This window comes from Cervus elaphus, chromosome 10 (genome assembly GCF_910594005.1).
Source record: "Cervus elaphus chromosome 10, mCerEla1.1, whole genome shotgun sequence".
Taxonomy (NCBI): domain Eukaryota; kingdom Metazoa; phylum Chordata; class Mammalia; order Artiodactyla; family Cervidae; genus Cervus; species Cervus elaphus.
The window spans coordinates 22237572-22254927 of NC_057824.1; the positions used below are offsets into that span (position 1 = coordinate 22237572).

The 17356-nt window shown below is 50.7% G+C and overlaps 1 protein-coding gene across 2 annotated transcripts in view; it reads left to right on the plus strand.

Moving 5' to 3' along the window:
- Positions 1-10521: 10521 nt before the first annotated feature.
- ABAT (4-aminobutyrate aminotransferase) overlaps positions 10522-17356 on the plus strand; it is an 85860-nt gene continuing 79025 nt past the window's right edge. Inside the window, exon 1 of one of the 2 annotated variants that reach the window (XM_043914282.1) lies at positions 10522-10655. The gene's annotated coding sequence lies outside the window, so the exon portion shown is untranslated. The remainder of the gene's footprint in view (positions 10656-17356) is intronic. The other variant, XM_043914283.1, reaches the window with a different exon arrangement.

Here is a 17356-nt window from a genome sequence, read left to right on the forward strand (position 1 = left end):
TTTTCACTAGATGGCAGGTATTGGCCCAATGCAGACTCGTTGGGGTGGGAGCATTTTCCGTTTGTACACTGTGGCCCACATGATTTGGTCTGATGGTCATCTTCTCCTGCTGGATGGAATCACTGAGAGCCGTCTCTTCCTATCCGTGTCAGTAAAAGGGGTGCTGGGAATTCCCTGGCAGCCCAGTGGTTAGGACTGCATGCTTTCACTGCCATGACCCAGGTTCAGTCCCTGGTGGGGGAACTAAGATCCTGAAAACCAAGCAGTGCAGCCAGAGGGGGGGAAAAAAACAGACACAATAGCTGGACAGAGAGCAAATCTGAAGAGGCGCATGGAACAGACCTGCCTAAAATCCCCAGCTCCGTGTTATACACAGAAGTCACTTTGGAGGACTTGGGTGGCCTTTAGAGGAGGAACAGGCAAGTCACCCTCAACACCGCCAGTAGGGGAACCTGCTTCCTGGGGAAACGATCTCGGGGTCCAGGTCTCATGCAGTAACAGTGGCCCCCAAGATTTTTGGCACCAGGAAACAGGCTTAATGGAACACAATTTTTCCACGGAGTGAGGTAGTGGGCGAGGGGCGGGGGCTTAGATGGTTTGGGGATGAATCAAGTACGTGACATTTACTGTGCACTTTATATTTCTATTATGATTACATCAGCTCCCCCTGAGATCATCAGGCATTAGATCCCGGAAGTTGGGGACCCCCGTCATACAGGGTGGAGCTGAAGTGGGATGTCGTGTCTGCCCATCTGTGGTGAGACCCTCATGTGTGGGGCTGACCATGCGCTGGCAAGCCGATCCTGGCCCTCTGTGACTCTGATACTAAGCTCCTTACAGGCGCCCCAGCTCGCTGGTCTCTATGTCAAGGTGACCCTTAGGCATCTGGGCGCTCAACTGCAGCAGCTGTCCGGGGTGCCCTGGCACTGGTCTCTCCTGATGGGATGACAATGCCATGAATGCAATGCCCGCAGCCTTCTAGAAAGCTACACAAGAGTGGTATTAGATCTCAGGAGTATGACTGCAGGGTCAAACCCGGGCTCAGGTGCCGAGCAGGCGGTCACAACACAGATGAGGGAAGAAGGCAGCAGTTCACCCCTGGTCCCAGCGAGAACCTGGGAGAGGCTCCTCATTCTGAGCCATTTCCCATCTGGCATGGCGTTACAGTGCCTCGAAGCCGTTATCCATCAGGACTTGTGGACCCTGATTAGTGATTCTGCCCTGAAACACTGGGGCAGCCAACTGGTGGCTTTGAAATCCACGAACTTTTTGTAAATCTGTGAACTTTGAAGTGATGTTACGCTCTCTCTCTCTCTCTCTCTCTCTCTGATTCCTGGGTCGGGAAGATCACCTGGAGGAGGGCATAGCAACCCACTCCAGAATTCTTGCCTGGAGAATCCCATGGACAAAGGAGCCTGACAGACTACAGTCCAAAGGGTTGCAAAGAGTCAGACACAACTGAACAACTAAGCATGCACACACACAATGTCTCTCTACCAGCAGACTGAGAAATCAACCAGATGGCTTTGTGCATTTTAACCCTCTGTTAAAACCACAGGCCATTTCCCTGGTGGTCCAGTGGCTAAGACTTCGAACTCTCAATGCAGGGGGGCTGGGTTTGATCCCTGGTCAGGGAGCTAGATCCCACATGCCACAACTAAGGGTCTGCATGCCGTAACTAAAGATCTAGCATGCTGCAACAAATACCCAGCACAGACAAATAAAATGTTTCTAAAAAAATAAAATAACGCCGCAAAGGGCGAGGTCAGCCCCTCAGACCAAAAAGAGACCTGTGGGCTTGGGTGATGGAAGAAGCCCTAAATGCTCAGGCCTCTGTCCCCTCACAGACACTCTTCTCGTCAAAACAGTCTGGCACCTGGTGACTGTGATTTCTTTGCTGATCAGAAAATGTTGACGGATGATTGGAAAGAGCATAGGAGTCAGAGAAAGAAACAATCCCCCCTTTGATGATTATACCCATAGGAGTAAACCAGTGCAGGGCAGTGGACAAATGAATTAATGGAAAAAAATCAGTCTCTGTTGATTGATAGATGCCTGATGCAAATGGATCTTGAGTTTGTCTCCAATAGGGAAAGCTTGCTGATTTTAAGCAGCAGAGTTATAATGATTACAATCTTAACTTTATTCTTAAGCTGCCCTCTGTATTGTGTGTGCGAGTATGTGTTAGTCAGTCAGTCATGTCTGACTCTTTGAGACCCTCATGGACTGTAGCCCGCCAGGCTCCTCTGTCCATGGAATTCTCTAGGCAAGAATACTGGAGTCGGTTGCCATGCCCTTCTCCAGGGGAACTTCCCAACCCAGAGATGGAACCCAGGTCTGCCGCATTGCAGGCAGATTCTTTACGATCTGAGCCACCAGGGAAGCCTGCCCCATGTTGTAAAATCTTAATTAACTAGAACTCAACCTACTAAACTTGCTTCCCCATCACGTCCAAGGCTCACGCCACTGGGAGGTAAGCATAGTTTGGGGACTTGAAAAAGAATCGTACATAGAACATAAGTCCCTAAACACCTGGGCAGTGAGGAGACACCTAGGAAGATGGTGACCTCAGAACATGAGAAAGCCTGAGACAGGACTTCCCTGGTGATCCAGTGGTGAAGACTCCCCCTTCCAATGCAGGGGGCACGGGTTCAAGCCCTGGAGGGGAATTAAGATCCCACCTGCTGCAAGGTGCAGCCAAAATAAATAAAGAGAACTCTTTAAATTTAAAAAAAAAGATTGTTTAAAAAAAGAAAACATGCTTTAGATAGATTGGGAGTTTAGGATGGACATGTACACACTGCTATATTTAGAAGAGATGACAAGGACCTACTATATAGCACAGAGAAACCCGCTCAATATTCTGTAACAACCTAAATGGGAAAAAGAATTTGAAAAATAACAGATACATGTATCTGTATTACTGAATCACTTTGCCATGCACCTGAAACTAACACAACATTTTTTTTTTCTTAGTAAATTTTCAAAAGTAATTAACACATATTGTTAAGAAGATGAGATGCGACAGAGAATGAGATGGTTGGATGGCATCATTGATTCAACAGACTTGAGTTTGAGCGAACTCCGGGAGACAGTGAAGGACAGGGAAGCCTGGTGCGCTGCAGTCCACCAGGTCGTAAAGAGTTAGATGTGACTGAGCAACTGATCAACAATACATATTGTTAATAAACTATGCTCCAATATTAAAAAACAAAAACCAGACCTGAGTAGACTGCTCCTCTGGGAGATTCGTATGAATGAATGAACCGCTTGGGAATCAGGGCTCCCCGGCCTCCCTGCTCGGCCCCAACCTGAGGTGACAAAGGAGTTCTGAAAACTCCTTTTCTCCTCCCACCTCGCCTCCGAGCCGGCCCCTGGAGGCCTCTCGCCGCGAGGTGGCGCCCCAGCCTCATGAATCGACAGCAGAAACTGCAGTGAGGAATCCAGGACACAGTCATCTGTCCCCTTGGCCACGGGCAGCCTCTCCCAAGCAGACCCCAAGAGTCACGGGGGGACTGTCTACCCAACCCACGCTACATTATCCGATGGCACATTAGTTCCGAGAGCGGCCAGCACCCAGCTAAGCCCAGACCCTAATTCAGATCAAGCCTGGCTTCCTGGTGGCTTGGATGGTAAAGAATCCGCCTACAATATGGGAGACCCAGGTTCAATCCCTGGGTCAGGAAGATCCCCTCTGGAGAAAGGAGTGGCTACCCACTCCAGTCTTCTTGCCTGGAAAATCCCATGGACAGAGGAGCCTGACAAGCTACAGTCTTTGGGGTCACAAAGACTCGGACACTACTGAGCGACTAACACACAGCATGGCTCTCATTTATCAGCCCACCAACCCTGAACCCATTTTACAGATAGGTAAGCTGAGGCTCGAAGAGCACATGTAGGCTGTCTGAGGTCACACGACTCTGAAGTAACAAGAGTGGGATCTAAGCCCAGGTCTGCCTGGCTCTGTAGCCAGCATTCTTCCAATTACCCTTTTGCCCAAGGTGGGGACTGTTTGTCTGAAGGCAAGCAGGAATCCCGTGGATCGGAGACTATGTTATGACATTGTGCTGGGATAGAGCCAAGGGTCTGATAGGCCAGGACTGAGATGTGATTCTGCCTCAGACCTTAGGAAACAGTGGACACCGGAGCCACACAGGACCATTCCTCTGGGGCCGGAGTGTCTGGACCAAGGAGTCAAGCTCAGAAATGGGTCCTGTGGGCAGATTGAGGTGTTTCCAGCTTCCCCCTTACCACAAGAGAGCCTGGAGCTGATGGTTTGGATGCAGGGGTCAGGGACAAAAGGAACTGAGCCTTCTTTCCCCTACCCTCCTCTGCTGGCGGCTCCTGAAAGGCAATAAAGATTGGTGGCTAGAGCATGGGCCTGGCGTCTGAACTGGGCTCAGACCAGCCCGACACTCGTTTCTCTGAGCCTCGATATCTGTGTCTCTTAAAGATGGTACTTGATAATGCATGTAAAGCATGTGGCTCACCGCCTGATTCCAGGAGAGGCACGGGAGACGGCGGTCATCATTTTCACCTTCATCACCACTGCCATCGCCATCACCATCATCACTCTTACTAACTGTTCACTGTCGCGTTTCTATTAACTGCCTGTCTCGGTGGGGGATGGAAACTCCCCAAGCAGCTAATGATGTAAAACCACCTCACTTGTCGAACCATTTTGCCTAAGTGTTATTTGACTGACAGGATGGGCTATTTTGGGGAGGAAAAAAAAATCATTCGAGCTCTTGAGTGCACCATCCCTGAAAGATTTCCACGACAACACACCCCTGGATGTTCCAGGGGGAAGGCAGCCACGTGGGGGAAGAGCGAGAACGAAAATCAAGAGATGGGGAGGGGTCCCCCCACTCCTCCTATTTTTCTGGCTGTGTTTGTAGAGCAGGACGCTTTACACAGGTTCTTTACACCTCATCACGACCTTCAGGACTAAGCACTGTTACATTTTTCCAGATGAAGAAACTGCAACTCAGAGAGATTAAAACTTGCCCAAGGGGGGCTTTCCTGGCGGTCTGGTGGTTAGGACTCCGAGATTCCACTGCAAGGGGCACAGGTTCGATCTCTGGTCTGGGAACTAAGATCCCACATGCTCCCTGGTGTGGCAAAAAAAAAAATATATATATGTGTATATATATATATATATATATATATATAAACAGTGTTTCTCTGGTAGCTCAATGGTGAAGAATCCGCCTGCTGATGCGGGAGACTCAAGTTTATCCCTGATTCGGGAAGATCCCACATGCCGTGGAACAACGGAACCTGCGCACCACGACTACTGTGCTCTAGAGCCCAGAAGCTGCAACGGCTGAAGCCTGAGAAGCCAGAGCTGTGTTCCTCCAGAGGAGCCGCTGCAATGAGAAGCCCGAGCCCTGGAACTAGAGAGCAACCCCTGCTCACAAGTAGAGAAATGCCCTCGCAGCAGCAAAGACCCAGCACAGGCCCCCAAAAAAGCACACACAGAAGACTTGCCGTTTGGGGCCAGCAGCTCTTTGTTGCGGCCTGTCCTGTGCACTAGGGATCCTGAGCATCATCTCAGGCCTCCCTGCAGTCGGTTCCAGCAGCGCCTCCCTCCTCCCCTGCTCATGACAGCCCAAACCTGCTCCAGACAGAGCCAGGCATCCCAGGTGCTGACCCTGGGCTAGGCTAATAGTCATTCCTTACACGTGGAGGGCACACTCCATCTGGAAAGCTCTGTCACAGGGCCTGCCTCCTGGGATACCATGCGATCGTGTGACTTTGAGGTCTTTTAACAGTGAGGATCCTGAGAACTGGGGGTGAGCCCCGTGCCTGAGCCAGCAGACGGACACGGGAAATCAAGGGAAAACTCAACTGTCTAACCTCCTTGCTGGGCAGACACGTCTTGCAGTACCAACCTCTTATGGGCAAGGAAACAGAAGGTCAGGGCTTCCCAGGTGTCTCGGCAGGAAGGAATCCTCCTACCAATGCTGGAGACGCGGGTTCAGTCCCTGGGTCAGGAAGATCCCCTGGAGAAGGAAATGGCAACCCGCTCCAGTATTCTTGCCTGGAGAATTCCATGGACACAGGAGCCTGGCGAGCTACAGTCCATGGGGTCGCAACGAGTCAGACATGACTGAGCAACTAAACAAAAAACAAGAGCAAAACTGAGGGTTAGAGAGGAGGAGCAGGCCCAGGGGTCCCTGGGCCTGTGAGCAGCAGGGCTGGGTGGGCACCCAGTGAGTGGTCTCCAGTGCAGCCTCCAAGGGCTCCAGACCTCAGAGGTCACATTTGTTCACAAGTGACCAGCTCTACTTGCTGTGTGGTGTCACAGACTCGAAGATGGGCTGAGGCAGGCGAGGGTCACGGGCATTCCGCTCGGGACGCAGCATGGTAGATGTCGGGCCCTTGGTGACACAAAGGACCGTGGCATGGCGGGGAGGGCTGTCACCTGCCTGTGGCTGCAGAGGAGAGTGGAGGATATGTCAACGTTACATGCTGCAACGAAGATGGAAGATCCCTCCTGCCACAACCCGGAGACCTGGTGCAGCCAAATAAATAAATATCTTTAAAAAAAAGATATTAAGGAGTTCCCATCCTGGGTCTCAAAAGACACTCCTTGGAAGAATAGCTATGACAACCTAGACAGTGTATTAAAAAAGCAGAGTCATCATTTTGTTGACAAAGGTCTATCTAGTCAAAGCTATGGTTTTTCCAGTAGCCATGTACAGATGTGAGAGTTGGACTATAAAGAGGTCTGAGCACTGAAGAATTGATGCTTTCAAACTGTGGTGTTGGAGAAGACTCTTGAGAGTCCCTTGGACTGCAAAGAGATCAAACCTGTCAATCCTAAAGGACATCAACCCTGAATGTTCACTGGAAGGACTGATGCTAAAGCTGAAGGTCGAATACTTTGGCCACCCGATGCAAACAGCTGACTTATTGGAAGACTCTGATGCTGGGAAAGATTGACGGCTGGAGGAGAAGGGGGCAACAGAGGATGAGATGGTTGGATGGCATCACTGACTTAATGGACATGAGTTTGAGCAAACTCTGGGAGTTGGTGAAGGACAGGGAAGCCTGGCATGCTGCAGCCCATGGGATCGCAAAGAGTCGGACACGACTTAGCAACTGGATCTCAGTCAGCCCCTGGAAGACACCTGGAGCCCCAAGCAGCCCCACAGGAAAACCATGGGGCTGTGGGAAATGCAAGCAAAGCTAAGGTGAGCAGGGCTTTCCCCACCTGCCAACAGTTTTCTTCACAAGTGTCACAATGAAGCTATTTGAGAATCAGCTTGCAAAGCACCTGGCTCTAAATATCCTTCTCACAGGCTCCCCAAAGCAGAAACGACGCAGCACCTCCTGAATGTCCCGCGCCAGGCCCTAACCCACAGTGATGCTCCAAACGTAGACGAATGAATGAATGAACAGATGAATGAAGACGACGCCACCCACTTTGTCTCCCCCCATTGCCTTAGACCAGGGCTTGGCAAACTTTTCCTGAAAACGCCAGATGGTGGATATTTTTGGCTTTGCAGGCTGTATAGTCTCTGTCGCAACTGCTCCTCGGCTCTGCCGTGGTAGCACAAAGACAGCCACAGACCTCCAGAAGTCGGTGGGTGCGGCTATGTTCCAGTAGAACTTCATGCACAATGAAATGTGAATTTTATGCGGTTTTCTTGCCATACAAAATATTCTTCTTTTGATTTTTTTTTCCTACCATTTACAGTGTAAACCCCAATTTATAGACCAGCTTGCGGGTCTTGTTAACTGATGGTGGGTTGCATTTCACTTACACTTTTGCTTTTTGTTTCTCATGTCAACTATTTGTTCTTAGTACAAAAGCAATGTGTGTATATATATATACATATATATATACATATATAGTTATATAGAATAATATAGTTATATAGAATAATTAGAAATTAGTAACATACAGATAAAAGTATAGTCATCCACAATTTTAAAATGCAGAGATAACTACTTCTACTAGTGGGCACTTATTTTATTCAGTCTGTTGATCTATATATCATCTATATTGGTGCTCTCCAGTGTGATAGACAGGGGCTTCCCTGGTGGCTCAGCGGTAAAAGAATCCACCTGCAATGCGGGAGATGCGAGTTCAATCCCTGGGTGGGGCAGATCCCCTGGAGGAGGAAATGGTAACCCACTCCAGTACTCTTGCCTGGAGAATCCCATGGATGGAGGAGCCTGGTAGGCTATAGTCCACAGGGTCGCAAAGAGTCGGACACGACTGAGCGACTTCACTTTCACTTTAATTTCATGCAACAGATGTCCTTTCTGAGCCCCTGTTGTACTTACAAGTACTTATAAGTCATTTCCAGTTTTTTGATATAAGAAACGAAATTACAGTAAACCACTTTATCCCTAAACTTTAGCACCTTTCATTGTTTTAGGATAAATTCATAGAGATTTAACTGCTAGGTCAAAGGGTAAGCTTATTTTTCAGATTTTTTGAATAGGAATACTCAGCTTCTTCCCAGAAAGGCTTTGAACATTGATATTCCCTACAGCAATTTATGAAATTGTCCACTTCCTTGAAACCTCCACAAATACTGCTAATTATAATAATAAAAACGAGGCCATTTTGGTAAATGAAATTTTCCATCTCTTTAACTTGTCTTTCTTTGGCAAACCTTCCTCCCTTCCATATTTACTGACCATTTTATTTCTTTGGACAGTAAAAGGGATTATCTGCATGGCTTGGGTTTTAAAGGAAAAATTTCTAACCCAGGCCTCATAAAGTTCTGCAAGGTGACAGCATCGGCACGCCTAAGAGACTGGCAAAGCTCTCGGTTTTAGCAGAACTGTGGTACATGCTATTTTCCAGCGATGCCTTTGTGTTACTCCTCTTTTTGGCTGCGCTGGGTCTTCGTTGCCGCACTCAGGCTTTCTCTAGCTGCAGTGAGCTGGGGCTACTCTCTACCAGTGGTGCACCGGCCTCTCACTGCTGTGGCTTCTCTCATTCTGGAGCCCAGGCCCCAGAGCTCGCAGGCTTCAGTAGCTGCTGTCCACGGTGTTAGTTGCCTCTCTGCATGTGGGATTTTCCCAGAGCAGGGATTAAACCCATGTCGCCTGCACTGGCAGGCAGATTCTTAGCCACTGGACCACCAGGGAAGCCCTCCTTGGTCCTCTTCTTACTTATTGTTTCTTTTGGTCCCTGTAGTCACAGACCACACTAGAGGGCAGGTGGTTTGTTCGGCAGTTTTTAAACGTATTCGTTTGCTTTGGGGTGCTCAGTTGCTTTAGTCAGGTCCAACTCTGTCACCCCATGGACTGTAGCCCTCCAGGCTCTTTTGTCCATGGGATTTTCCAGGCAAGAATACTGGAGTGGGTTGCCACTTCCTCCTCCAGAGGATCTTCCCAACCCAAGGATCGAACCTGAGTCTCCTACATTGCAGGTGAATTCTTTACCCACTGAGCCACCTGGGAAGACCCCCCCCCCTTTTTTTTTTTTGCTTTATATTTATCTTAATTCCCAGCACTATAGTCCTGCTCACCTAATCAGAGACCGGGCCGCCTGGATTCATGGAAGGCAGGACCTCAGGGTTTTGCAAGATGCAAACAGACAAAGGAAATAGTTACCTGATCAGGCTGAGTGGGGGAAACCCAAGCTGTATTCTTTCCTGGCATTTTGAATTCTGGAACAGCTATTCATCATGAGCACTGGTGAGCTCTTGTTCTGATGGGTAGTTTCCTGTGTCTTTGATTTTACCATTGAACGATTGCATCCTCTTTCCAAATACCTTTAGAAAGCTACTGGGTTAGGAGTCATTCACACTTTAGTATTATTTAGTTTTCATACAGCACTTTAATTTTTGTGAAGGCAGCTTCATCACATCTACCGTCTCTCTTGTGCTCATGAAGGGGGTGTTATCACTGCTGTCTCCACTATTGAGGATCAGAGCGGCAGAGTGACCTGCCCGAGAACGTGCAGCAGGAAGCATGGACTCCTAGTCCAGTGATCTTTGCACTGCCCCAAGGATGCACTAGCTGGGAGCTGACAGCGAGAAGGCCCTGAGCACTTGCACGGAAGGAGGGTGTGCGTGGGGGGCGGGGGAGTCGGAGGGGGACCCTATGCTCTTTCTCCCTCCCTTTCTTACGGAACCTTGTCTAACTCTGTATCTAGGTTTCCGGAGCCCGAGATCCAAGGCGCATGGTGCAGAGGGAGCAGCTACACACGTCCGCAGACCCCAGTATCCAGAAAAGGGGCAGGGGGCAATTAAGGTCTAGGTTAAACCAGCCTATAGAGCCTCCCCTCCTACCCCCCATTTCAGAGACGGACTCCCCACACCCCAGCTCGGCTGAGGCTTCTCGCCGCCGCGGTCACAACCCGGCTCCTCCATCCCGGCCTTCGCGGTCCCTCCTCTCGGCCCCCGGCTCCTCCGCCCCCGGGAGGCCGGACTCTGCCCCCGGCCCGCCTTCCCCCGCCCTCCCGGGGGCGGTGGCCCGTGGCGGGCGCGCTCATTGGCGGCGGCGCGCGCGAGGGCCGGGACCCGCAGCGCTGATTGGCCAGCGCGGCTCGGCGGAGCCCAGGAGCACGGCGAGTCGCTGGGGGAAGCGGGGCAGAGACCTGGCGCCGCCAGAGCGCAGGGCGCGGATCGCTCAAGTCGGAGCCCGGCGGATCGGAGTCCGCACGTTGGAGCAGAGGCCTGGAGGTAAGAACCAGGCGCCGGGTCGCGTGAGGCGAGCCCTTGCGCGCGAGCTGAGATGGAATCCTTCGGCCCTGCCCCCCAGGGAGCAAAAACGGGGCATCTTCTCTTAAGAGACCGAGCCCTCATCTTTCTGAGACGCGGATCCCTCTCCCCCGAAAAGAGAGAGCCGTCCACCGTCCAGAGAACAAAATAGTTTCCTTTTCCCTTCGGAAATGGGCCCTTCCTTCCTGGCCCCCCGGCTCTAAAAATAAGATTGCTCTCCCCACATTCCCCCTTGGAATGGAACGTGCTTCCCTCCGCCCCCAAAGTGGGTTCCAGCCTCCCCGGGTTTCCAAGGCCCATCATTTCTTTGGAGACGCATGCCTCTCCCCCGTCCCTAAAAAACTAAGTTTGGATTCTTCTCCCCACCCTCCCTTCTCAGCTCGGAGATAAAGGGGTGCTTCCTCCAGGAGGGAAAATAAGCCCCTCCCTAAGAGAAGGATATCGCTGGCCAGAGACTCTGCATGTAACCCTCAAGTCCAATACAGACCTCCCTGTACACACACCCCCCAACTCAGAAACTAGACTCAATTCCCTATCTCCCCCCACCCCAACCCCTCTTCATCCATCAGAGAGAGAAGGTTGATTGCCTCAAACACCTTCACACTTAAGGCATTTGGGAGATTACTCCTCTTTCTCAAGATGTAAGAGGAGGGGTTTTCACATTCAGAAACAGGGCAACGGTCCGGTCACCGGTCTGGACCAAGCCACACAGCTCACCCCACCCCTCTGTAACCCTTTCACACAATCCCATCCCATTAACCAGCCCCCTACCCTGTCCCATCCCTCCCACCTCTCTACTCCACCTAATCCCATCTCTCCTTTCCTCTCCCACCATGGCCAGAGACAAGAGCAGACTGAAACCCTTAGAGCTGGGCTCCTCAGCCTAGAGATCATTCCCAGAGCCTCCAAACTGCCACCAGGGATGGCCTCTGAGGCAGCAGGACCAGTGAGGACCCCCCCCAACACACACACACACACAAAGGACTGTGTTCCAAATATCCTCCCCTGAGACAGACCAACCCCTCTCCTGGAGAAGAGGGTGTCCATGCAGAGAGAAGGGCCCCCATTTGCCTTCTGGGGCTCCCCCTTCCTAGCTCCTGTGGGCATTGCCCGTTGGAATTCCCTAGGCCTTTAGCCAAGAGAGATGCTGCAGGAACCATCCATCGGATTGGCTTTGATGAAGCTGGACTAAGGGACAGGTTGGTGGTGACTTGATGGGGGCAGGGAGCTGCTTTGATCTGGCCGGTCAGAGTAAGGGGTGGTGGCAGAGGAGAAAAAGCAAGGAGCTTTGCTTTGGAGCTGCAGCTGAGAGGTGGAGAAAGGAGAAGTGTGTGTCCCGAAAAGAGAGAGATGGTGTGATCTGGAGACCTTAGACCTCCCAGAGACTCGAGACCAAAGATCTTGCTCCTTCATTTGACAGTTGAGCAAGCAGGGGCACCAAGACAGGAAGACTTGCTCAAGGTCACCCAGCCAGTGGGTGGTGAAGCTGGTCACAGTCTCTCTGGAACTCGTGGGCCCGAAGGGTCCGGAATACTACCTCCCGTCCTCACATTTAGGACCAAGGTAGTCGGGCACCAGGCTCCCCACTCGTCAGAGGTGGTGCAGAGGCTCTGCCAATGTCACGCAGCTAGGAGGGGACACAGCTGAAACTCGGTGCTGTCCCCCAGCAGGCCACTGCACAGAATCTATTCCTGGGCCCCTGCACTTCCCCACTCAGCCCATGGCATCCTTTTATTGAGCCAGCTGCCAAATCTAGGTTTGCCAGAATCCAGATGGACTCAGGATGGCAAGTGAGATCAGGTGTATTAGTCTGGAGCCGATGCTGCTGCCGGAGTATCTGTTGCAGGCGAGGCTTGCTCCAAGCTCTTTGGACAGCACCCCCCACCCCCGCAAGGGAAGTCACAGCCCCTCCCCCCAGGGGCCCCTCCCTCTCCATCCCCGCCTTTCCCCTGTGACCCCAAGTTCTCTGCTGCCATCTCCCATCCTAGCTCAGAGCCTACTTCTTTTCCTGAGGCATTGAACCCCCACGGAGCAGCAGCAGCCCAGCCCCTACAGATGGGAGGGTCTTGAGGTGGGGACTCCCCCCTGCCTCCAGCTGAGGGCTTGGCAGTGCTCCAAGATGGAGCAGGGATCCAAGTTCAAGGTGCCAAGGAGAAAGTTCACAGTATGAGGGAGAAGCGTAGTGCAATGGGGGCTGAGGGATCCATCTCTGCCCCTCTATTCAGGGTCAGAGCCCAGATTTGCTACTTCGTATGTGTGTTGGTGAAATTATTAACCTCTCTGCAACTAATTCCCTTAGCATCCTTATTAGGGTAAAATGAGTTCGTCTTGGTAAAGTACATAGCATATGGCAAGTGAGGGGAAGCACTGATTATGACAAGTCATAAAACCTCTAAACCTGGGTAGGGAGCTTATGCTTTTAGGTAAGACTTATGACTCACAATGTAGATCATCTGTCAGGCAGCGAACAGTCTGCTCTTGCTTGGAGACTAGGATGGTGTCTTCCCAGAGAGATGGTACAGGATGTGGAATGCACCCCAGACCCTAAAGCCAGATGGAGCCGGGGATCTACTTCCGTTACCACTGGCTGGGCAACCTTGGGCAGGTCATCCGCCTCTCTGAGCCTCAGTTTCCTCATCTTTGAAATGGGCTTGTTGGTGGGGGGAGGGGCTAGGCATCAGATAAGAGATAGGTCTAGAGCAGGGTTTTCTTTTTTTTAATCAACCGTGTTGCCATTTGGGGCCTGATCATTCTGTGTTGCAAGGGGTGGGGAAGGGGGCTGTCAGTGCATTGTAGGGTGTGGAGAGGCATCCTTACCCTCTACCCATAAAGCCAGTCGCAACCACTTCTAGTGATGACAACTAAAATCGTCTCCAAGCGTGTCCTCTGGGGGGCAAAATCCCCCTCCTCACCTTGAGAATTGCTGATCTAACGTAGATACTCCACTCATAGAGGATGATTGACCTTAGGAGAGCATCCTTCTTACCCAGGCCCCTTGTTCCACTTTGTGCATCATAGAGGTTGTGTGTCAACTGCTGAGCCTCCTCATTTTGAGGGCAATATTAACCCCTCACATTTCAACAGGAAAATCCAGAGCACCTGCATGTGCGTTACTGCAGGTTTCCCATTTAACAGGTGAGCAAACTGAGGCCCAAGGAGGTTAAAGGACTCTGCTAACAGCATTACCCCATCCCTGCTAGAAGTCAAAGCAACTGTCCCTGCTGGAAGTCAAAGACAGTTTTAGAAATAACCTAGTTCTGGAGCCTTCTCAGTTGCTTTAGCAGTATCAGAATTTTAACTGCATGCTCTGGGGCCCAGCCGTCCCACGACTAAGAAAGAATCTCCTGTAGAAATGCTAGGCCAAGAAAGAATCTCCTGTAGAAATGCTAGGCCAAGGCAGGAATGTTCACCCAAGGGCTTGGCAATCCAAGATGGGAAGGGGTTCCATTATGTGGGAAAAGGAAACCGTCTTTTTAGGAGAATGGGGTGGAACTATGTTCCTGACCTGGAGAGATCTCTAAGACATCATTTAGTGAAAATGATAAAGTCACAGGATCGATATATAGGTATTTTAGTAAGTATATGTACATACACATAGGGGAGTGAGAAATGTGAAAGGGGCCTGTGTGTGTGTGTGTGTGTGTGTGTGTGTGTGTGTGTGTGTATCTATCCATGGGGGAGGAAGAGGAAACAGGATCCTTTAGCCAGCTTATCGTGCATTAAAGATGAGCCGGGCACAGCCCCCAGAGGTTGAGACTTGCTCAGAGTCTTTCAGCCACGAAGATGGCAGGGGATGACTGTATCCTGAGTTCTGCACAGCAGGCTGGGGCTCTTTCCGCTGCCTGGCCCCCAGGAAAGAGAGGCAGGCAGGGTCTGAGGACTGGCCATTCCTGCACACCCAGTCCCTCTTTCCTGGGAAGTGGTCATGCCAGAAGCTGCCAGTGACCAAAACTCAGGCCTTTGAGCTTCCTTAGAGTTCTGGGGCCAGGAGACGGAAATCTGAGGCCTCCTGTCCACAGGCTGAGCCTCCGCCCTGCCCACGGGGGATTCTTGTCACCGGCATCTTGGTGGGGCCTGAGGTCACACTGACCAGAGCTGAACTGGGCTTCCACCAGCATGAGGCGGGCTTCCCTGGTGGTTCAGATGGTAAAGAATCCGCCTGCAATGCGAGAGACCTGGGTTCAATCCCTGGGTGTGGAAGCTCCCATGGAGGAAGGCATGGCAACCCACTCCAGTATTCTTGCCTGGAGAATCCCATGGACAGAGGAGCCTGGCGGGGCTACAGTCTATGGGGTCATAAAGAGTGAGCGACTAACACTTTCACTTCACTTTTTCCCTCACAGCATGACGGCCTAGGCCATGGCCATTTTGTTTGTTAGTGTCACATTTTCCCATCTTTAGAAAGGCAATGGTAGTTGAAAGAAAGGAAAGAAGGAAGGAATAAAGAAAGAAAAGGCAGAAAGAGAAAGAAAGGGAGAAAGAGGGTGGGGGAAAGGTAGACGGAGGTGCAATGGTAGAATGCAGCTCTGGGTTACTGTGAGGATGGGCTGAAACCCTTGTTCAGACACCTGGCGGTCCCTCTTCAGTAGTGTGAGCCCTGCTGTCCCCATCTCTGTCTCCTTGTGTGCCCTTCTTGCCAGGAAGCCGGGGACAAAAGCATTGTGGGTGACATCTGGGGAGCCTGAGGGCTTCCAGAACACCCGGCTGGCTGAATCACCACCCGCTCCCCACTGCATCCCCGCAGAAGGTCCAGGAGGAGGTTCTGGGCTGTGTGTCCTCCTTTGTCTCCACCATGTCTGGCTAGCCTCGCTTTCCTAGAGGCACCAGGCATTTTAAACTGTCTTACCCATTCCAGGAATGGCATCGCCTGATGCAGCCTCTAATCACACATTCTCTGTCTTGGGGTCGACTTCCCAAGGGCAAATTGCACTCCTTCAAAAGCTGTCTCCCTGACCCTTCCCGCCTCCAGCCTCCCCACAGCGAGGATCCCTTTATCCTAAGAACTGAGTGCTTAAACATCTGAGGCTTCCTTGGGTCTGTGACTGCTGGCTGGGTTTCCTCCCCTTCTGTATCCCTGGGCTGTAGACATATATTTGAGTCTCTTTCACTTCCTTCCTGGATGCAGAGCACCGTTCCTGGCGCACAGTAGAGACTGGATGAGCATTTACTGCGCAGTGTGTACAAGAGAGTGTTTGCCTGCTCCGTCGTGTCCGGCACTTTGCCAACCCCATGGACTATAGCCCCGCCAGGCTGTCTGTCCATGGGATTCTCCAGGCAAGAATACTGGAGTGGGTTGCTATTTCCTTCCCCAGGGGGCCTTCCCGACCCAGGGTTTAAGCCAGACCCAGGGTTTAAGCCAGCGTCTCTTGCATCTCCCCCGTTGGCAGGCGAATTCTTTATCACCACGCCACCTGGGAAGCCCCAGGTGATTGAAAAAATGCGTGTGGGATCTTAGTTCCCCAACCAGGAATCAAACGCATATCCCCTGCATTAGGAATGGAGAATCTTAACCACTGGACTGCCGGGTAAATCCCTTAATGATTTTATTTATTTATTTATTTTTCCCTTAATGATTTTAAAAGGTACAGTTCAGTGGCATTAAGTACTTTCACAGTGTCATGCAACCGTCACCTCTCTCTAGTTCCAGAACTCTTTCATCATACCGAAAGGACACCTTGTCCCCACAAAGCAGTCACCCTCCCTTCCCCCAGCCCCTGCCAAGCAACCATTCATCTGCTTTCTGATTCAATAGATTTGCCTGGCCTGACTGTTTCATATAAATGGCATCATCCAACATGTGGTGTATTGGTTTGGCTTCTCTGCGGTAGCATGTATCAGTACTTCGCTCCTTTTCATGGCTAAGTAATATTCTGTCGTGTGGATTATATGCCAGTTGGTTTATCCATCTGTCAGTTGAGGGACATTTGGGCTTCTGACTTTTGACGGCTATGAATGATGCAGCCGTGGACATGTGTGTACAAATTGCAGCTTAAAGATCTGCTTCCCGTTCTTTGGGGAGTGGACCTGCTGGGTCACATGGTAGCTCTTTGCTTAACCTTTTGAGGAACCGCCATGCCAGACTCCACCATTTTACAATCCCACCAGCAATATGTAAGGGTTCCAATTTTTTCCACATTTTTGTCAACACTTGTTATTTTTCGATTACTAGTATTACAATGTATTACCTTATTCTAGTGGATATGAAGCAGTACCTGATTGTGGGGGATTTTTTAATCTTTTTTTCTTACTTTTTCTCACTGTGGTTTTGATTTTCATTTCCCTAATGATTAGTGATGTTGAACATCTTTTCATGTGCTAATTGGCCTGTTATGTATCTTCTTTGGGGAAAGGTCCATTCAAGTCCTTTGCCCATTTTTGAATTGGGATGTTTGTCTTTTTGTTGTTGTAAGAATTCTTTATATACCTAAGTATATCTTTGTCTTGCCATTTCCTCATGCATTTAAACGTTTGCTTAGCCCCTGGGGGTCAGGCCCTGTCTCGTGACTTTGGGATGTCAAAATGACTGTGGTACAGTTCCTGCCCTCAAGGGGTTCCTAGTTTAGGGCAAAGTTTCTTTTTCTTTTTCCTTTTTTTTTGCCACACTTTGCAACTTGCAGAATCTTAGTTCCCCAACCAGGAATTGAACCCAGGCTCCAGCATTG